At 42.3% G+C, this 23,547-nt stretch overlaps 1 long non-coding RNA gene and 1 pseudogene across 1 annotated transcript in view; both read right to left on the bottom strand.

The window, feature by feature from the left end:
- LOC126457800 (uncharacterized) overlaps positions 1-23,547 on the bottom strand; it is a 236,496-nt gene that overhangs the window by 135,731 nt on the left and 77,218 nt on the right. The window lies entirely within an intron of this gene.
- On the bottom strand, positions 19,168-19,285 carry LOC126419761 (5S ribosomal RNA; annotated as a pseudogene).

The following is a 23,547-nucleotide window of genomic DNA, read 5'->3' on the forward strand; positions in this document are numbered from 1 at the left end:
TCCGTTTTCCTTTCAAGAGAATACACCGAGACGGGCTCTCAGGTGTACCGTGATGTCTGCACGCTATCGAGACCACCTTGTACAGCACGTGGTTCCTACTACAGATGAGCGCAGTTGTGTGGAAACCATTGTTTTGATGGCCGCGCGGGATTAGCCGAGCGGTCTGGGGCGCTGCAGTCATGGACTGTGTGGCTGATCCCAGCGGAGGTTCGAGTCCTCCCTCGGGCATGGGTGTGTGTGTTTGTCCTTAGGATAATTTAGCTTAAGTAGTGTGTGACCTTAGCAGTTAAGTCCCATAAGATTTCACACACATTTGAACATTTGATTGTTTTGATGCAAGATGGGGCAACACTTCATGTAGCTTGTCCATTGTAAGATCTCCTTAATGCAACTTTTCACGAACGTTTTACATCCAGGTGCATAGCCTGCAAGATCTCCCTGCCCGCATCTCGTGGTCGTTCTCGCTTCCCACGCCCGGGTTCCCGGGTTCGATTCCCGGCGGGGTCAGGGATTTTCTCTGCCTCGTGATGGCTGGGTATTGTGTGCTGTCCTTAGGTTAGTTAGGTTTAAGTAGTTCTAAGTTCTAGGGGACTGATGGCCATAGATGTTAAGTCCCATAGTGCTCAGAGCCATTTGAACCAAGATCTCCCAATCTGAATCTATGTGGTTTTTGGCTCTGGAAATATCTAAAACAACGAGTTTGCCAGTGACGTGTTCGGTCTGTACCTGATCTGACAACCAATATACAGGGAAACATTGCTCAGATTCGACTGCAACTGATGCAGGCAACTGTTGGTCACGTTGTTTCACGAATGCAGCGTCTCGTCGACGTTTCCGGTGCTCATATTGAACAAAGAGTTAATTATAAAATCAGTACTATGCCTTTCTTACTTGTTTCACCTTTACTGCCCACTTAGTTTTCATAATACATTGCATATAGAAAAAATTCTGTATGTCTTTCTTGCATTCATGCCGCCACATTTGCACCTGGTGGCCAAAATGGAACCTAATTTTTTGCAACCTAAATCGGTTCTGCGTTGACGCATCATAATATCTACCAAGTTTCGCTACCACACGATAATACCTCCCATGAACCATGGACCTTGCCTTTGGTGGGGAGGCTTGCGTGCCTCAGCGATACAGATAGCCATACTGTAGGTGCAACCGCAACAGAGGAGTATCAGTTGAGTCGCCAGACAAATGCGTTGTTCCTGAAGAGAGGCAGCAGCCTTTTTGGTAGAACAGTCTGGATGACTGACTGATCTGGCCTTGTAACATCAATCAAAACGGCTCGCTGTACTGGTACTGCGAACGGATGGAAGGAAGGGGAAACTACAGCTTAAGTTTTCCCGAGGGTATGCAGCTCTACTGTATGGTTATATGATGATGGCATCCTCTTGGATAAAATGTTGCGTAGGTAAAAGAGTCCCCCATTGAGGACGGTGGGGGTGGGGGGGGGGGGGACTACTCAGAAGGACGTAGTTATCAGGAGTAATAAAACTAGCGTTCTATGGATCGGACGTGGTATGTAAGATCCCTTAATCGGGCACATAGGTTAGAAAACTTAAAAAGGGAAATGGATAGGTTAAAGTTGGGTATAATGGGAATTAGTGACGTTAGGTGGCACGAGGAACAGGACAACTGGTCAGGTGAATACAGCGTTATAAATAAAAAATGAAATAGGGGTAACGCAGGAGTAGGTTTAATAATGAGCAAAAAAATAGGAACGCGGATAAGCTACTATGAACAGCATAATAAAAGCATTATTGTAGCCAAGGCAGACACGAAGCCCACACCCACAACAGTAATAATAGTTTATACGCCAACTAGCTCTGCAGAAGAGGAGGAGGTTGGAGAAATGTATGATGAGATACAAAAAATTATGCAGATAGTTGAGGGAGCTGAAAATTTAATAATCATGGGGAACTGGAAATCGACAGTAGGAAAAGGAAGAGAAGGAAAAGTAGTAGGTGAATATGGGCAGGGGGAAAGGAATGAAAGATGAAAACGACTGGTAGAATTTTTGTACAGAACACAATTTAATCATCGCAACACTTGGTTTAAGAATCATGGGAAAAGACTGCATACGTGGAAGAGACCTGGAGACACCAGAAGGTTTCAGACTGATCATATGATTGTTAGACAGAGATTTAGGAGCAAGATTTTAAACTGTAAGGCATTTTCAGGGGCAGATGTGGACTCTGACAACAATTTATTGGTTATGAACTGCAGGTTAAAACTGAAGAAACTGCAAAAGGTAGGAACTTAAGGAAATGGGACCTGGATAAATTGAAAGAACCAGAGTTTGTAGAGGGTTTCAGAGGGATCATTATGGAACGATTGACAGGAGCAGGGGAAAGTAATACAGTAGAAGAAAAACGGATAGCTTTGAGAGATGAAACAGTGAAGGCAGCAGAGGATCAAATAGGTAAAAAGACGAGGGATAGCAGAAATCCTTGGGTAACACGAGAGATATTGAATTTAATTGATGAAAGGAGAAAATATAAAAATGCATTAAATGAAGCGGAGAGAGGGAATACAACCGTCTAAAAAATGAAATCGAGAGGAAATGCAAAGTGGCTAAGCAGGGACGGCTAAATGGCTAGAGGACAAATGTACAGATGTAGAAGCATGTATCACAAGGGGTAAGATAGATACTGCCTACAAGGAAAATTAAAGAGACCTGCGGAAAAAAGAGAACCAACTGTTCTAATATCAAGAGCTCAGATGGGAAACCAGTCCTAAGCAAAGAAGGGAAAGCAGAAACGTGGAAGGAGTATATAGGTTGTCTATACAAGAGAGATGTACTTGAGGGCAATATTACGGAAATGGAAGAGGACGTAGAGGAAGATGAGAAGGGAGATATGGTACTGCGTGAAGAATTTGACAAAGCACTGAATGACTTAAGTCTAAACAAGGTCGCGGGAGTAGACAACATTCCGTTAGAGCTACTGATAGCGTTGGGAGAGCCAGCCATGACAAAACTCTGGTGAGCAAGATGTATAGGACGGGCGAAATACCCTCAAACTTCAAGAAGAATATAATAATCCCAATGTCAAAGAAAGCAGGTGCTAAACGATATGAAAATTACCGATTATCAGTTTAATAAGTCACGGCTGCAAAATACGGTACTAACACGAATCTTTTAGAGAAGATTGGAAAAACTTGTGGAAGCCACCCTCGGGGATATTAGTTTGGATTCCGGAGAAATGTATGATCACGAGAGGCAATACTGACCCTACGACTTCTCATAGAAGATATGTTAAAGAAAAGAAACTTACGTTTATACCTTTTGTACACTTAGAGAAAGACTTTGACAATGTAGACTGGAATACTCTCTTTCAAATTCTAAGGATGGCAGAGGTAAAATACAGGGAGAGAAAGTCTATTTACAACTTGTACAGAAGCCAGATGGCAATTATACGAGTCGAGGGGCATGAAAGGGAAGCTGTGGTTGAGAAGGCATTGAGATAGGGTTGTAGCCTATCCTCCATGTTATTCAATCTGTATATTGAGCAAGCAGTAAAGGAATCAAAAGAAAATTCTGGAGTAGGGATTAGGGTCCAGGGAGAAGAAATAAAAACTTTGACGTTTGCCGATGACATTGTAATTCTGCCAGAGACAGCAAAGGACTTTGAAGAGCAGCTGAATGGAATGGACAGTGTCTTGAATTGAGGATCATAGATGAACAACAAGAAAATGAAAACAAGGAAGATGGAATGTAGTCAAATTAAATCAGGTGATGCTGAGGGAATTAGATTAGGAAATGAGACGCTTAGAGTAGTATATGAGAATTGTTATTTGGGAAGCAAAATAACTGATGGTGGTCGAAGTATGGAGTATATGAAATGTAGACTGGCAATGGCGAGAAAAGTGCTTCTGAAGAATAGAAATTTGTTAACATCGAGTGTCAGGGAGTCCTTTCTGAAAGCCATGTATCACGTACCTTATGAGGAGGTACTGGATAGAATTGAGGAGAAGAGAAATTTGTGGTATAATCTGACTAAAAGAAGGGATCGGTTGGTAGGACACTTCCTGAGACAACAAGGGATCACTAATTTATTACTGGAGGGTAGCGTGGGAGGTAAAAATCGTAGAGGGAGACCAAGGGATGAATACAGTAAGCAGATTCAGAGGGATATACGTTGCAGTAGTTACTCGGAGATGAAGAGGCTAGCACAGGATAGAGCAGCATGGAGAGCAGCATCAAACCAGTCTTTGAATTGAAGATCACAACAGCAGCAATGATAATTACAGCCCAAACGGGACCTGTGTAACTGCTCTTAATTATAGCCACCAGGTATTTTTTATTTCATCGTATGTCCCTTCCGACATAAATTTAAAGATATTAAGTTCTGTCATTCGGGCCTCACTATGAAGCACTTACCCTCCACCTACTGTGCGCGGTGACCGCAAGTCCATGCTGTGTAGGAGAGAGAGTGAGAACACACGCATTTGACAACTGACTGGCAGACGAAATGCACGGTTCTGCATGCGGCACACAACTGTAGCGGTCATCCCTTCAGAACATAGAAATGGACGCAGCCAGGACTGTGTTAGTTCTGTTGGTCGATTTTGTTTTGGAATAACCGTGCTGGGGGGCAGCCCAACGGCTAACACAAAGCGTAGAATCGGCATGAAATTTCTATAATGAGAAATATTTACTACTTGCACTACTGGAATTACAGCATAAATTTTTGTTCAAACTAATTGGTGCCATGAACAGTCCTCTTCGCAGCGTAAGAAAAATACAATGCACCGTACCAAATTTGAAATCACACAATCCGTATTTTGCAGCAAACTTGGTGATTAACAAAAAGTCAATTGTTCGATTGTTACACCCACATTATATATAATAGAAGTCACTATTAAGTTACGCTAACATTATTTTACCTCTAATTTTCTGTGGTTGCCAATAGTACAGCCCATCCAATAAATCTTGATGATTAACACATATGTATTTTTAGACGTGTTGCAGGATGGAAGAAATTACTGCCTCTTCTTATGATTGCAGGTAAAAGTCATGTTTGTGAGAGAATATTGGCGTAGTAAATAATAATGATATAGATCTCTCTCATATATATATATATATATATATATATATATATATATATATATATATATATATATATATATATATATATATCTTGAACTTTTTATCACACATAGCATTTACTACTACATTGTTGACGCACGAATAAAAATTACACGTCCTTTTTGTGTGAGATCTAAAACATAAGTACTCTCAGGCGAGATTTGAAACAAAAGTTGTTAAAAAAATTGAATATTCTCCTGTCATTGATCTTTTGTTACAAAGATAATTTTAAAAGCCTATCTTTGCCGTTTTCTGCGGCAATGTAAAAATTTATTATTACTAATGAGGAAAAGAATACATTCGTATAAATTAATATTGGAAGCCAGTTCCTTAGGCTTACACAGAGTCAAGGCGAGAATTCGGTTTTGCGCAGGGGCCATATTATCTTGCACGAACATGAAATCACTTATTCATCCTCCAGTTTTATTCCGCTAAGTATCCCTCATGCTATTAGCGTATGTAATTTGACAAACTGTAGCACTGTATTCCTTTTTTCTTTCACATGTGTAGATATTGTCATGCTCGTAATTACAATATGATCTGAAAATAATATTCTTTATATGGTAATCCGATGCGATGGCCCATTAGGGATACATTTTACCAATGTAAAATGTTATCAAGACTGAGGAGACTTTGTTGTTGAAACAAAAGGAGGTCATTTGCTGTGCCAGGAGGAAGACGCTTGACCGTAAGAAGATGCGGCGCATTATATGGAAATTTTAATGAGATTGTGAGACATTTTGATAATGATTTTGAGCTTGGACTGTGAATAGTTTCGGAGGAGGTTCCGCATAGACCTTTTAATTGCATTTGGCTAATTGAAGGAGACGTCGAGCTGTGAAGTAGTAATGTTTCACTCCGCATTAAGCAAATGGCGGTAACTGCTGCGTTAAACCCAAAAATTTTTAAAAGACTTCTAGCGTGGATTTGGACTGTGCAGCAATTTTTGTTTAATAAATGACAATTCCTGACAATAACTGTGACTTGAGTCAATTAGATATTGAATGGTACTGAACAGGGATTTTTTTAATTCAAAGCTGCAGTAAAGAGAGACTAAAATTTTAAGCACTCGATTTTTGTCTGAACAGCAAAGTGAAGTTAAAACAGATGTAAACTAACCGCTTGTATTGGCCATTCCCAAATTTTATGTACTGTGTGTCTAACAAAAATATGTGTGCACACACTGATAAAATGATCTTGGATCGGGTTTATACTGTCGGCTGTATTAACGGTGTTTTACCCTAACAAAACATCGAAGTTCCGTCGCAACAGCTTCTGTGATTGCTTGAGTCTTTCAGTATGTCGCGAATTGTCGAACGGTTGACTCTCCGCGCACAACTTCGACACCCTAAATTTTTGGAGAAACGTCATTATGAAGATAGTCCATTTTGTTTTGGCGTAGAGGCGGTCGCAGATTTTATAGCAGCACCAGCGATGCTACACCATACCAAGATATGTTTTCTCCAGTGAGCTCAATACTAAACTGGAGAGACTACTCAAAGGCGTCATTGCCTAGAAAACCGTGACGGTGTTTGGTGGAGTGCCATACTGTAACGGGGCGGTAGTACTTCTTGTCGTTCTTCTGCTTGTGACTTTAAATTGATTCTGTTTCTTTTTTTAACAAACATGGTCAGGAGTTGTGTTGCATACGGATGTGGTAATCGATGAAAAACGGTGTATGATATTTAGTTCCTACTGTAAGTCAACATATACCTTAATGTATGGTAAAGGAAATAAGGTTCGAGAAATTCAAATAATGTAAAAAGGTAGCTAAAATCTTTTCAGTTTTCTCACTCCATTCCAGAACTTTTAGAGAAATGGGCGCATACAGTACGAAGGGGAACTAGACTACATCGAAACATAGTATCATTTGTAGCTCTCATTTTACAAAAGACAGCTACATGATTCGACCAGAAACTGATAGCTACTGAAGGATGACCCGATACCAAGTTTATTAAGCTTTCCAAGCCATTTGCAAGTGGAAATGGGTCAACTGGATAATGGGATACAACCTGCTGGCTTTGACCAACGACGTCATAGTTTGCTCATAGATGTTAATGTCTTTATTTTCGAGCTATAGATAATAAATCGGTTATCTTCCGTGGCGAGGTGTCATCTTTGTAAACTGAAATAAAGAAGTATGTTTTTAAGAGACGGGGCCAGCACTGTGTACGATTCCTGTCGCTTGTGTTAATTTAAATCATTTGTTCGTCCCAAGGTACTCAGTACTTATTTTCATTCTTAGTGAGTTTGAGATATTTTGGAAGAGTTGTTTTTCATTCTGGACAATTCTTACTTTTTGATTTTCGTTTGTAGTTGTGGATTTATCTATTCCTATGAAAATGGAAGACTGGAAGCGGGGTTCGTTAACTGCAGCAAGGAATACAAATTTTACAGTTGTCACTTTTTTAATCCTTCGCTAGAACTATTCTTACTATGATATTTTCCAGTCAATGCTAGTACTATTGAAGGCAAAAAGACCGATATACGAAAAAATTGCATCCCGTACTTCAGCTGACCTACATAGGTCAACTGAAGAATAGGATACTAGTGATAGCAAGAACGAAGAAAGCAACATATGCAACACTGGCATCCTGTACCTCAGTTGAACTACGAACGTAGTATTCTGTTCTTCATTTGGCCTATATCGGTCAACTGAAGTACGGGATACAAATCTTATGTATGGCGCCATTTTTCGCCTTCGCAAAGGCTAGTATTCTATTCCTCAGTTGACTGAAATACGGGATACAAATTTTACTGTTGTAGGTTTTTTCGCCGTCGCTAGTACTACTATGATAATTTTCAGGCGTTACTATTAGTATCGAAGGATGGGAAAAATTTGTATCCCATACTTCAGTTGATCTACATACAATTGTTATGTATGTCGCCTTTTTTCGGCTTCGCTCGCATTATTCTTCAGCTAACATATGTCACCTTAAGTACAGGATACAAATTTTACGTACGTCGGTCCTTTCACCTTCGCTAGTACTAAAATGTCGTGTGACTAGCGCCTCCCGTCGGGTACACCGTTCGCCGGGTGCAAGTCTTTCGATTTGACGCCACTTCGGCGACTTGCGCGTCGATGGAAATGAAATGATGATGATTAGGACAACACAACACCCAGTCCCTGAGCGGAGAAAATCTCCGACCGGGAATCGAACCCGGACCCTTAGGATTGACATTCTGTCGCGCTGACCACTCAGCTACCGGGGGCGGAATTCGCTAGTACTAATATCAAATGAAGAATAGGATGCTAGTAGTAGCGGAGGCGAGAAATCAACACCTGTAAAATTTGTATCCCGTACTTCAGTTGACCTATAGGTCAACTGAAGAATAGGATGCTAGTGCTAACGAAGGTGAAAAAATCGATATACGTTAAATTTGTATCCCGTAGTGCACTTAACCTATACAGATCACCTGAAATTCGAGATACAACTCTTATACGTCAACTGAGATATTCCATGCTAACGTTACTTCTGTCCCTGTTTTTTCTTTCTTTTTTGCATTAGTATCCCATTCGTCATTTCAGCTATATATGTCAACTGAAGATTAGGATACTAGGACTCAAAGAAGCGGTACACTTAACATTATGTTCTAAACGTGAATGTACGTAATATATGTCTACCATCTGACTTCTCTGGCCTTCGTTCCTTTGTTTCTCAGCATTCGTCTTTGCTGTTACATCTGTGCAATATATCATCTCTGGTAACTTCTGACGTCATTGGGCAAAGCCGATGTGTTCTATCCCATTCGTCAGTAATCCCGTGAAAATCAGTCGGAGAAGGCAACTTGTTCGGAATAAACCATCCGTTTCTGAGGTAAAACTGTGTATTTAACTAGCAACAAGGATACACATTGCTGTTAATGTATCTTTCTGAAATTGTAGTAGCTTGTAATTGTTACCGGTGGATTCTTTTAATTTTGTTTCAGGAAATGAATGATATCCCAACTACAAATATGTCGTGTGAATACGATGGCAATCATGAGAAGTGTGATGTAAGTGTTCAAACTGACGTCTCTCACAGAATTGTGGCCCAGAGGAAAAGGTAAGATGATTGCAGATGAAATTTAAGCAGCGTGAAAAAAAGATAGAAACAATGGTAGAATTGATTACTGGCTGAAAAAAAGAATCTGTGTAAATGACTACCAGGAAAGTGTCCTTCAGGAGCGTTTTAGTGGTTTTCCTTTAGACTTTATAGCTACCCAATTGAAAAACAGTGGTGCAAAGAAGCAATCCAGACAATACAGTGAACTAACCAATAATTTGCCCTCAGTCTGCATATTTATATTCCTATAGGGCTTATAGATTTGTACGCCCTATGTTTCTTTTGTCCTACCCCAATATTCTTCGCGGTTGGGTGTGTCCAGTAAATTGTGAACCTGGCTGTCTACAAGAGGTTTCCAGCTATCTAAAACATAATACCAGTGACAAACGATACCTTAAAGAGTATGCACTTATTTTTGATAATATGTTAATTAGGAAGCATCTCATGTGAAACAAGAGCAAAAAAGTTTAATCAGGCTGTGTTGAACTGGACAACGTTGTGAATATAGACGCAGAAGAACTGGCTACTGAAGCTTTAGTTTTTCAGATAATGGCATATAGCGAAACGTTTAACTTCCCAATTGCATATTTCTTTGTGAATAAACGGTCATCAGATGTAATGATTCAAGCTGTGAGAGTTTGTGTACTGAAACTGTTTCTTGTAGGTGCTCTAGTGAGATCAGTGACATGTGATGGTGCTGCTGTCAGCATTCAGTCATTGAAAAATCCGGAAACTTTTGCTCCTCACTTCAAGCATCCTGTTAGTGACAGTAATGTTCATGCAATTCTTGATCCATGCCATTTGCTGACATTAGTTCGTAGTACTTTAGCTGAAAAGAAAATTATTAACTGTGAAGCTGGAGATTTGAAGTGGGTCTTTATTCTGAAGTTACATTATCTGCAAGAGTGTGAATCTTTAAACTTTGCCAGTTCACTCTCTGGTTCACATGTGAATTTCTATAGTAAGATAATGAATGTCTCTTTAGCAGCCCAGACAATGAGCTGCAGTGTTGCTGATGCCATTGAATTTCTAGAGAGTTCCCAACACCCAGACTTTCAGGACGCCCCTGCCACTGTAGAATTCATCAGATTTATTGATAAATTGTTCGATGTATGCAACTCTAGGAATGCTTTAAACAACCACTGAGAGCTGAAAATGTAAATTATTTGAATGAATTTGTTTGTCGTGCAGACTGATGCTATGTGTGCATTAGTACATCCACGAAAAATATTTGTGCTGGGAATTTTGATGTGCATACATGGTGTTAGAAGCTTCTATCAGGAGTTTCTGTTTCGGGATACTGAACTTCTAAAATATTTTTTTAATATACAGACTCTATCAAGATCATCTAGAACTCATTTTTACTTGCGTCAGATCTAGGTTTGGTTGGAACACGAATCCCACGACATTACAGTTCCAGTCTACTCTGAGAAAAATGTTGCTCAAGAACAATGTTACTGCGAGGGAAAAGAGTAATGTACATGACATTGAGAAACTGAGCTCTTTCAGTGTTCATATATTCACGTGTCATAAGAAACAAAGTGATAAGTTCATTGATGATTGTGAAGATACTAGTTGCTTTGAGGCTCTTAATTCAGCACTACTCAGTGAGTACCAGGATAATATTATTTATTATATATCACAATATGTTGTGAAAAAGATTATGCAAATTTTAAGGTGTGCTGAGTGCAAAGAAATTATTACTATTTCCTACATGTGCCCAAATGATCACACTTACTGCACTACTGTGGCAAATCTGCCTGCCTTTACTATGAAGGTTTACGAGGTGGCATGCTTCACTCTTCTGTAACAGTGTTTAAAACAGTGCAGCATACAGAAAAATGCTTTCGATCTGCTCCTGCGTAATTTATCTTTAATTCAAACCATTTGTATGGCAGGCTTATTAATTCTGTTTGTTGTTTCTTTGGTGAACAAGCCAATGTAATCGACAAAGCGCATACGCTAGTCTCTGCCACTGACTGTCAAGACGTGCATGAGTCACAGTTAAAACGACGTATTGATACTGTGTACCTTCAGATTAGATTAAGGGCACGCACAAAAACGCAACAGCTGCTGCAGACAGTAACTGTCCTTGCATGAGACAGAGGTTGGGGAAACTAATTACATCTGCCAATGTATGACATGTAAATATATATATTGAAGGAAGCAAAAAAATAAATTACAATAAAAATTTGATCACATCCTTCCTTTCGCAAAATTCTTGCCTGTTAATTGTTAACATAATAATCTCTTAAGTAATCCATATGAAAATTAAAGATTTTTTCCCCTGTTAGCAGCTGAAATTAGCAACAAAGCAATCGTTTAGTAGTTTTGCTGCCTAACGATGTGTACAGAACTTTCACGTTACGTGTAGAGAGAAATGCACTTTGCATCACATGCGTTATTGTGTGAAAGTTCGCCACATATCTGATGAAGTAACTATAATAAGAAATTTTTCATGTCAATGTTTTGCTCATTTCGTATCGCTATATACACTTCTGGAAATTGAAATAAGAACACCGTGAATTCATTGTCCCAGGAAGGGGAAACTTTATTGACACATTCCTGGGGTCAGATACATCACATGATCACACTGACAGAACCACAGGCACATAGACTCAGGCAACAGAGCATGCACAATGTCGGCACTAGTACAGTGTATATCCACCTTTCGCAGCAATGCAGGCTGCTATTCTCCCATGGAGACGATCGTAGAGATGCTGGATGTAGTCCTGTGGAACGGCTTGCCATGCCATTTCCACCTGGAGCCTCAGTTGGACCAGCGTTCGTGCTGGACGTGCAGACCGCGTGAGACGACGCTACATCCAGTCTCAAACATGCTCAATGGGGGACAGATCCGGAGATCTTGCTGGCCAGGGTAGTTGACTTACACCTTCTAGAGCACGTTGGGTGGCACGGGATACATGCGGACGTGCATTGTCCTGTTGGAACAGCAAGTTCCCTTGCCGGTCTAGGAACGGTAGAACGATGGGTTCGATGACGGTTTGGATGTACCGTGCACTATTCAGTGTCCCCTCGACGATCACCAGTGGTGTACGGCCAGTGTAGGAGATCGCTCCCCACACCATGATGCCGGGTGTTGGCCCTGTGTGCCTCGGTCGTATGCAGTCCTGATTGTGGCGCTCAGCTGCACGGCGCCAAACACGCATACGACCATCATTGGCACCAAGGCAGAAGCCACTCTCATCGCTGAAGACGACACGTCTCCATTCGTCCCTCCATTCACGCCTGTCGCGACACCACTGGAGGCGGGCTGCACGATGTTGGGGCGTGAGCGGAAGACGGCCTAACGGTGTGCGGGACCGTAGCCCAGCTTCATGGAGACGGTTGCGAATGGTCCTCGCCGATACCCCAGGAGCAACAGTGTCCCTAATTTGCTGGGAAGTGGCGGTGCGGTCCCCTACGGCACTGCGTAGGATCCTACGGTCTTGGCGTGCATCCGTGCGTCGTTGCGGTCCGGTCCCAGGTCGACGGGCAAGTGCACCTTCCGCCGACCACTGGCGACAACATCGATGTACTGTGGAGACCTCACGCCCCACGTGTTGAGCAATTCGGCGGTACGTCCACCCGGCCTCCCGCATGCCCACTATACGCCCTCGCTCAAAGTCCGTCAACTGCACATACGGTTCACGTCCACGCTGTCGCGGCATGCTACCAGTGTTAAAGACTGCGATGGAGCTCCGTATGCCACGCCAAACTGGCTGACACTGACGGCGGCGGTGCACAAATGCTGCGCAGCTAGCGCCATTCGACGGCCAACACCGCGGTTCCTGGTGTGTCCGCTGTGCCGTGCGTGTGATCATTGCTTGTACAGCCCTCTCGCAGTGTCCGGAGCAAGTATGGTGGGTCTGACACACTGGTGTCAATGTGTTCTTTTTTCCATTTCCAGGAGTGTAGTTCCGTCATTCAGGAAATAAAATTCGAAAAGTGAAAGCAAAAAGTCTTTTGCACAGAGGCAAGATTTTTGAGAAGTATAATTTGTCAGCAGCTTTAGCGGCAGTATGGAAATTACGTATGTAAACACAGCAGAATAATTGCGAAATTGATCTTGCAGGGATGGGTACAAGGCACTATCTATCAGTGAATTATAAACTAAACTCACACAGTGTCATATAGTGTACGTAAATGATAATTGTATGTTTTTTTTTTCTATGTAGCCGGCCGGGGTGGCCGAGCGGTTCTAGCCGCTACAGTTTGGAAACGTGCGACCACTGCGGTCGCAGGTTCGAATCCTGCCTTGGGGATGTGTGTGATGTCCATAGGTTAGTTAGCTTTAAGTAGCTCCAAGCTCTAGGGGACTGATGACCTCAGAAGTTAAGTCCCATAGTGCTCAGAGCCATTTAAACTATTTTTTCTATGTAGCAGAACAATTTGACACCTTGATCCGACTTAACATGGCGGCTGTCACGCGTCTCGGCTTTGTTTTGTGTAGTAGTCTTTCCAGTTTAGTGCTGAGCTCATTGGTTTTCTCCGACTTCTCTCTCTCTCTCTCTCTCTCTCTCTCTCTCTCTCTCTCTCTCTCTCTCGTCTTCTCCGTTATTTAGCGGTTACAAGAAAAGACAGCCCAGGTATTGCCAACCTCCTATGTTAAAGTTTATTTATTAGTATGAACTCTGCAACTACTAGAGTAGAATATGGATTAAAATTGGTAAAAGAGCAAGTTTCATCATTTTGGGGAAAGAACTCATTCTTAATCAAACATAAAAAAATTGTAAGTGATCAACATTAGAAAGTTACTTAAGTAAACAATCAACTTTTGCAGTGAGGGAAGTATTTGGTTGACAATTTGACGACGATGCAAGTTGACAACCTGCACTCACACGATAAAGTCTAATGTAGCAATCAGCTACAGTAATAGAATAGTCTTAAGCTATTTGGGTTTGAAACTTCCTGGCAGATTAAAACTGTGTGCCGGACCGAGACTCGTACTCGGGACTTTTGCCTTTCGCGGGCAAGTGCTCTACCATCTGAGCTACCCAAGAACGACTCACGCCCCGTCTTCATAGCTTTACTTCTGCCAGTACCTCGTCTCCTACCTTCCAAACTTTACAGAAGCTCTCCTGCGAAGCTGTGAGGACGGGGCGTGAGTCGTGCTTGGGTAGCTCAGATGGTAGAGCACTTGCCCGCGAAAGGCAAATGTTCCGAGTTCGAGTCTCGTTCCGGCACACAGTTTTAATCTGCCAGGAAGTTTCATATCAGCGCACACTCCGCTGCAGAGTGAAAATCTCATTCTGGAAACTTCTCCCAGGCTGTGGCTAAGCCATGTCTCCGCAATATCCTTTCTTTCAGGAGTGCTGGTTCTGCAAGGTTCGCTGGAGAGCTTCTGTAAAGTTTGGAAGATAGGAGACGAGGTACTGGCAGAAGTAAAGCTGTGAAGACGGGGCATGAGTCGTGCTTGGGTAGCTCATTTGGCAGAGCACTTGCCCGCGAAAGGCAAACGTTCCGAGTTCGAGTCTCGGTCCGGCACACAGTTTTAATCTGCCAGGAAGTTTCATATCAGCACAGACTCCGCTGCAGTGTGCTTGTTTGTGAAATGTATGAGCTCACCTCACTCTCGAGTACGGTTCATTAACCAACTCGCTTCGAGTCTTAGAAAGTGCACAGCTCTACCTTAAAAAACCATCACTGCGTTTCGCTTGTCAAATTTTTAGTAACACAACATCGTTAAATGTACCCGCCCGTCAGCTGTCAACCATATTTAGTGGGATCTATGTGGAGCCTCGAAACTTTGCGCAGGTGTTCTAGTCCTTTGCAGACGCACCTACAGCACCCAGCAGACAATGCCAGGAGCTCCTCGGAATGATCGAACAGAATATATAAGCATAACTAAGCATGTTATCAACTAACTAGCGTGTACCGTACGAATTAGTGTCACACATTTGGATGTCACCAAAGTCGCCATGGATGAGCCAACCAAAAACGAACAGCGACGAAAACAACAGAACATGAACGTTGGCAAAAGCAAGAAACTGAGATAAGAGAGAACTCACGAATAACGTCTCCGCAATACATTACTCAATAACAAGAACATGTTGTCGACGAGTAAGTGGTTAGCACACTGGACTCGCATTCTGGAGGACGACGGTTCAAGTTCCCGTCCAACCATTCACACTTGGGTTTTCCGTGACTTCCCTAAATCGATTCCGACAAAAGCCGGGATGGGTCATTCGTAAAGATACTACCGATTTCCTTCCCCATGCTTTTTTAATCACAGCTTCTACTTCGTCTGTGATTATCTAGCTGTCGACAGAACATCAAAATCTACTCGTCCTTCCTTCCTTGTTCCACTCCTGGAGGCGGTGGAAGTGTCTATTGATACTCTGCGCACGTTCCCGACTGAGAAAATTTATGTTGAGGAGGATCCGAAGTCAGATGCTCTCCCTAACAAGTGTGACAACGTATGTGATATAAGACGACAAGGAAAGGAACCTATGACCACTGGAAACAATACCACAGGTTACTCCAAAGTCGTAACACAACACAACACATGCATGCTCTATTAATGCACATAATTCCACCTGATGAGGGAGGTTTAAACCTTCGAAACCCGTTGTACAAATAAACAAACAGTGCTGGGTAACAACAAACATGTTGCTTAATTTGAAAAGGCGAATATTCGGCACCAGTACCAGCCACGAATTGTTATGTAGCTGAAATGCCTCCAAGGGCCCTACATTTGAACCACTTTAAAAACTGTTGACATTGCCTCGAATAAGGCGGTAAATGTTCGGGACAGTATTTGTACAACTTAATCGACCTGTGTGATTGATGGCAACAGTAGTACTTGGACGTTATTGAACTCTACGTTTACTGTTCAGATCGCAGTGAGTTGCAAATTCTAACAAGGAGCTTGTAGGTTTACACGTTTTTAGGACGAAGGTAATTAACATCTTGTCTGACGATGAAGATAATTATGGTCGCCAACCGTCCGCAAAACTACGAAAACATGTACTAGAAAACGAATATATGAAACACAGATAGATTAAAAAATGATAGTGTTGTTGTAAAGGGCGGACGAAAGAAGACAAGCGAGCTAAACATGTTAAGATAATAAGGGAGTCGTCTGTAGAGGCGCATCGACAACGAATTTTTTTTTTTTAAACGGGTATCACCTGTGAACTCTACAGAAACAAAACGAACTCTCTGTAGACGGAGACATGGAACATAATAGAAGCCGGCCGCTGTGGCCGAGCGGTTCTAGGCGCTTCAGTCCGGGACAGCACTGCTGTTACCGTCGCAGGTTCGAATCCTGCGTCGGGCATGGATGTGTGTGATGTCCTTAGGTTAGTTAGGTTTAAGTAGTTCTAAGTTCTAGGAGACTGATGACCTCAGAAGTTAAGTCCCATAGTACTCAGAGCCATTTGAACCATTTGAACCAGATGGTGCAGCGATCGAATCATGTGCTCAACTGCACGCGTACTTCCTACACGTGAGCATAAGGCAGTAGCGATCAGTGGCACGTTTATGTTTCAAGCGGACATTTTACATAAACATGGGTAAATGTAAGGACGTGACAGAATGGCAGAAAGGGGCAACAGCGTTTGGTCGTGCCCATGCTGGATTTCTTGGCGTTTCGTGTGAACTGTACAACGTGTCTATAAGTAGTAGTGTAACACTTGTGACCACGAAACACGACGTCAGGATTGTGGCAGGAAAAATATCCTGACTGAGAAGGACTGGACACGCATTTCAAGTCTTGTGAATCAAAATCAGTCCCAAATCCTACAGGAATCCTGCAAGTAGAGGCTGAAAGTCCATTCCCACCTACTAACGAGAAAACATTGCGACGAGAACTGCATACAGTGAACATTTGGAGTCGGTCACCTCACAAGAGGTCATTGCTCACGCAGGCACGTAGATACGACAGCAGAAAATTCATCGGTTTGGAAGAATACGTGAGTGATTTTCTGAACATTTCCTCACCCTGTCACATCTTGAGCGGCCTGCAAATTCATTTGATTTGAATCCCATAGAAAATTGATGGGACATGTTGAAACGGCCGGTAAAGCGCTGACATCAACATGCCCGAAATTTGGTGTAATTGCGCTATCAGATCCTCCCGAGTGGCTTAACCTGGGTGAGACGTATCAGCGCAACTTTATGGACTCACTTCCTAACCGAATCCAGGAGGTTATCAAGTTCAGGGGTGGAATTACTCGATATTAAATGATGCTTGTAATGATTTCTATAGAGGTGACTAACTTTTTGTCTGGTGAGCTTAATTCAAGAACAATAGAGTAAGTTCCGTAAATTATAACTGCGATTTATTTGATGTGTGGATCAATGTATTTTGTATGTAGTTATGACCCTACATGTCTCTAATTTTTCATTTTATTTACCTTCCCGCTTCTAGTTTATTACGCATCCTTTAAACAACAGGTACTTAATACTACATAATCAACATGTCTGTGGAAGATCCACATAACGTAAAACCAGCTATTATGATCGGTAATATAAAAATATAGACCATGCTATTACAAAGTGACATATCTGTGGATGTGAGGCGATGTACTGAGGCGTATGTTTGTTGTTCAGATGGCTCTCGCGGCGCACAATACGCTGAATAATTTTAATCAATGCTTCGTACGAAAGCAGGTACACGTCGGTTTCTGTGTAATAACAACGTAATTGTTTTAGGTACACAGGGTGTAATTGATGTGAGCGCAAATATTTTTATGTGTGGTACCTTAATATGTACAGACAACAGTGTGTTAGTTGTTTTTCTCTGCATCTAACGGTCTTTCCACAAACACGTCACATAATTTACTACCTGATGTTTTCTGCATGGTCGTAATTGTACCACAAAGTGGACTACGACCGTCAGTATGTACTAACTGCTATGCGTCCACGTATCCACATATTAGCACCTAGCCTGCTACCTATGGGGAAGTAAGTATTAATTTTTTGTTCTTCCCAAATGCACCTGGAGCTACTACCCAATCTGAAAACTTAGCTTAAAGTAACTATAATTATTAGTCTGCTATCAACTTAAATACTTATGTAATGTTGACAGTACACAATTCTCAGTCAGTCTGAGCTTATACCAGTTACATCCTGTACAACATTCGGTTGACATATACACCTTTTGAGAATATTTTCTTGCAACCGATTGTAATAGACGACTTTAGATAGCTTGGATTCGTTGAAGACAGGTTGATTTTGTAATACAGATACTACCTGACGGTGAGTTTCACTCACTGCTAGTTGCTGAAAGGTGATGGAATATGTCTATTTCGAAAGGTGCGGAACCTCTTGTTCAGGATTATTCGCTTTCCTTATTCTCAGTCACGACGACGAGGAAATATAGCCTTAATAGCGGATCAGTCAACAAATCTCGGCAAATGTGGAAAAAATGCTAAACACGCAGTGTGGCTGGCAGATCTTTAGGAGAGTCAGGCTGCCACGCCACACTCACGGCCAGCCTTTAAGGCGCCTGTCTTGATGTCGTTCAGACGACAAATCACAGTCACCGATCGATAGGCTGAGCAAATAATTCAGACGGCTCTTATCTGTTCCCGGCTTTGCTTTACTGCGCCACATCGTCCACAAAGTGTCTAGAGAGTACACCAGTGTTATCTTGACACTTAGAACGAAGCAATGGTAACAGTGATAAGACAGTACCGCTCCCGGCTTCCAAGTGCAACGCTCGTCACACGACGGCAGTTTGGTTTTCTTTCGCAAATATTTGTACGTGTCATATTGCATCATTGTGTTACGCACCTCCGTAACAGTTGGATCTCCTGCTCGCTACTCTGACTGGTAGAACACTAGCTGGTTCGAATTCTTGTGATGAAAGACAAAAAACACTCCGTCTTCAAGCCACAAGTATCCCATCGGAATCATCCGACCGCCGTGTCATCCTCAACTGAGGATGCGGATAGGAGGGGTGTGTGGTCAGCACACCGCTCTTCCGGTCGTTATGATGGTTTTCTTTGACCGGAGCCGCTACCATTCGGTCGAGTAGCTCCTCAATTGGCATCACGAGGCTGAGTGCACCCCGAAGAAAGGCAACAGCGCGTGGCGGCCCGGGTGGTCACCCACCCAAGTGCCGGCCACGCCCAACAGCGCGTAACTTCGGTGATCTGACGGGAACCGGTGTATGCACTGCGGCTAGGCCGTTGCGTGTGATGAAAGATACGTACATCACAAATATTTTTGCGAAAAGAGGAGGAGAAGCGACGGCATACCGTACGTCTCCAAACCGTATGACAATGCCTAGGGTTAGATTCCATTTCTCTCTGCGCTGTATCGTGGAAGGACGAGATGTAACACTTGTTCAAAAAAGAAAATACGTAGGGACCTAAGAAACTAAGTTGCTAAATTGCACAGTCGCCTCCCGGAAAGACCAATGCGTAGTAAGAGTGCCGCATGAAGGGTGTAGACTTTCCTGATTTCCTGTAGACACCGTTCCACTGCTGTACGGGTAACAGGCGCATCACAGTGTGCGATGGAAACTGTGCGGCAACTGGAAGATTGAAGTACGCGGGACAGTACTATTCCTGTGGGCAGAACGTTTGAACTGCACACAGATTTACCGTGAAATTCTGGTCGTATACGGATAAAACGCAACGTGGTGGCGAACCCTAGTGGAATGGGGCCAACAATTTGCCTAATGACGAACGGAGGTTGGTGGTGCCGATCTGAAAGTGAAGACATCTTCATCTAGCATGGGTACTCTGCAAATCACACTTAAGTGCCTGGCAGAGGGTTCATCGAACCACCTTCACAATAATTCTCTATTATTCCGATTTCGAACAGCGTTCGTAGAAAACGAACCCCTATATCTTTCTGTGCGAGCTCTGATTCCCCTTATTTTATTATGATGATCGTTTTTCCGTATGTAGGTCGGCGTCTACAAAATATTTTCTCATTCGGAGGAGAAATTTGATGACTGAAATTTTGTGGGAAAATTCCGCCGCAACGAAAAACGTCTTTGGTTTGATGATGTCCATCCCAAATCCTGTATCATGTCACTGACACTCTCTCCCCTATTTTTTAAATCTTCTGCCAATAAAACCCAGTCTTTGGTTTGCCTTCCTCACAACATTTTCTGTGTGTTCTTTCCACATTAAGTTATTCGTAATTGTAATTATTTGGTATTTAGTTGAATTTACGCCCTTTAGATTTGACTGATTTATCGTGTATGCGAAGTTTAACGGATTCCTTTTAGTACTCACGTGCATGGCCTCACTCTTTTCGTTACGTAGACCAATTGCCAATTTTGGCACCATACAGATATCTTTTTGCAGTTTATTTTGATCCTCTGATGACTTTGCTAGACGATAAACGACGGCATCATCTGCACACAGTCTAAGACGGCTGCTCAGATTGTCTCCAAAATCGTTTATATACATTAGGAACAGTAGAAGGCCTATAACAATACCTTGGGGAACGCCAGAAATTACTTCCGTTTTACTCGATGACTTTCTGTCAATTACTACGAACTGTGACCTCTCTGATGGGAAACCACATAACTGAGACGATGTTCCATAAGCACGCAATTTCACCACAAGCCCCTTGTGTGGTGCAGTGTCAAAAGCCTTCTGGAAACCTAGAATACGGAGTCAATTTGAAATACCTTGTCAATAGCACTCAACAATTTGTGTTTGTAAAGAGCTAGTTATGTTTCAGAAGAATGATGTTTTCTAAATCGGTGTTGACTGTCTGTCAGTAGGCCATTCTCCGAGGTAATTCGTAATGTCCGAAGGCAGGTAATTTAGTGCTACCTTTCTTGAATTTTGGTGTCACCTGTGCAACTTTCCAGTCTTTAGGTACGGATCTTTAGTCGAGCGAGCTGTTGTATATGATTGTACCATGGGATCTCCATCTTTCGGGAAAGCTGAAAAAACATCTGGGGCAAGAGCTTTTCGAACGATGAGGACGTTTACACAGCGGTTCTCGAAACGCTACGTGACCAAGGACCGGATTTCTATCGTCGAGGAACTGAACGACTGATAGAACGTTCTGACCGTTGTTCAAGGAGTCTGAGACTTGGTCACAATGTTGAGAGTAGTGTGTAGTATCTGTGTTACTTTGACCTAATGTGTAGCATTTCGTAAAAATTATTTGGCTGCCATAATAATGTGTAACTTACTCGCTGATGTCCACTCCCACTTGAAACGCAATAGCGTTCTGTTGTTTTCCTTCCCAAGATCACCCACACCTGCATTTGACGCTTTGTTCGCAAGTTACCGTACGATGTGTGGTGTAGGGTAAATAGTGCAGAACCAGTATAATATTTCTGAAGTTCTGTATTTCATAATTAATTTGATATCTCTCTCGCAAATAGCTCCAGTTATTTATTCACATAATAAACGCAGATTTTGATACATACAGCGGACACGAAAATGAACTTTTTTAGCTGTCATGCAAAAGCGTTCCGACTTACTCTTAATTTTTTACCACTGCATCTGGTACGTTATACGGGAGGCGGCGTTTCAAATTCCCGTCCGCCCATCCAGATTTAGATTACAGTGGTTTCGTTAAATCGCTTAGGGCAAGTGCCGGGTTGGTTCGTTAGGGCCCAGCTGATTTCCTTCCCGATCTGTGATTGTATCCCATCTCCAACTACCTTGTCGCCGACGGTATGTCAAACCCTAATCTAAAATCAGTAGGTGACACTAAAAATTTTCCCTCAGCTGCCAAGATTTAAAAATAATCAAAAGGCCTTTACATTTCGAAACGCCTCTTGCAATGCGTTGTTATCATCTCGTCCGCAATTGTCATAACGGCTTTCCAGGTTTTCTTAATTCTTTCGATTAGTAATTAGCCAGACTGGTAAGTACTAAAAAATTACATATACAATAGACATAACAATGCGATTTACATCGCAATGTATGACTGCATATTGCAGGACAGGTGAGAAGGGGAGCAAACTGAACGATTTTCCGCTTACTGCAAGACGCTCACAATGAAAGCTCGGTGAGGACAACAAAAACACGTGGCAAATTATGCTAGATAGATTTGATGATCTGACAGAAAAGCCGTGTTGGTAAGATAAACAGGTCCGACCCAATTGTATAATTTTATAAATAGGCCTTGCTAATTTCACTCTTGTAGAAAATCAGCCTTGAGAATGACAGCTGATTAAATGGGCAACCTGTAATTTTCTACGCGCACTTGGAAAGAGCAATACGGCGTGTCAGTCGAATAGTGTGTAGTGTCTCTTTCTGAGGATTTTTCATAGTCTAGAAGGCTCACCTCTCAGGTGATAAACTTGTGACAGATTAGCAATTCAGCGCACGTGATTGTAACAAAGGTGCCTGTCTCTAGAAGTAAGCGGCTGTAAAGTGCGTCTAAAGGCACGTATCCATTTGCTGGCGGCAGTTTTGCGTCACATTAATGAAGTCTATTCTTCACTTGGGATCCAATAAAAAGTCACATGCTGAGAATTGCTAGAGTCTTGGGATACCAGTTCTGAGAAGATGTCGATAGAAGAAGATGGTACTAAACCCAAAGCACTCAATTTAAAGGCCAATAACGAAATGAGACTTACTCTTCTACCATCATGAAAGAGAACAAACGCTAGAGAGATCCGGCACTAGATTTTCTTGTAGATACTGTGATTTACAAGCTAAAAAATCCATATACAGTATGTGCAACAGTACTTTTAGAAAACCGTGCGGTTGTAGAGCGCATCTAAACGAATTATTTTAGATCAAAAAGTATGAATCTCAATCGCTTATTCGTTTTTTTATGGAACTTAGTACTAGGTACTAGTATTCCCAAATTTTGCATCAATAAACTACTTTTTGGCGGGACATATGAATAATTTTCTGTATCTCATACATGCGTCAGTACTCGTGTAGTGAATGTCAGTTAATTTTAAATGTCAGGTATAATGTCTTACCAGAAAATGCGCGTTACTGCAATTCGTTCCGCGAGTAAAGATCGTCGACACTTAATACAGGACCGAGCGAGGTGGCGCAGTGATTAGCACACTGGACTCGCATTCGGGAGGACAACGGTTCAGTCCCGCGTCCCGCCATCCTGATTTAGGTTTTCCCTGATTCCCCTAAATCTGTTCAGGCAAATGCCGGCTTGGTTCCTTTGAAAGGGCACGGCTGACTTCCTTCCCTATCCCTATCCTTCCCTAGTCCGATGGACCGATGACCTTGCTGTTTGGCCTCTTCGTCCAACTCAACCAACCAACTTAATACGGTACCGCTACAGCGGCTTTGTGTGTCTGCCACAACCCATGTAACACAATTTCCTTTCATGTTTCCACTAAAACGCCTCAGTGTTAGGCAGTTCTGGCAACTATGGCTTTGGGTCAACGTTGGGGCAGCCTTTCTCATTTTGTGTTAGAAAGCTAACATCAGCAATGCCAGTCGTCAAGAATCGTCTCTCGTCGATTGGAACATGCTATGATCTCGTTGTCTTCCT

The sequence above is a fragment of the Schistocerca serialis genome, chromosome 1 (genome assembly GCF_023864345.2).
Source record: "Schistocerca serialis cubense isolate TAMUIC-IGC-003099 chromosome 1, iqSchSeri2.2, whole genome shotgun sequence".
In the NCBI taxonomy this organism is placed as follows: Eukaryota; Metazoa; Arthropoda; class Insecta; order Orthoptera; family Acrididae; genus Schistocerca; species Schistocerca serialis.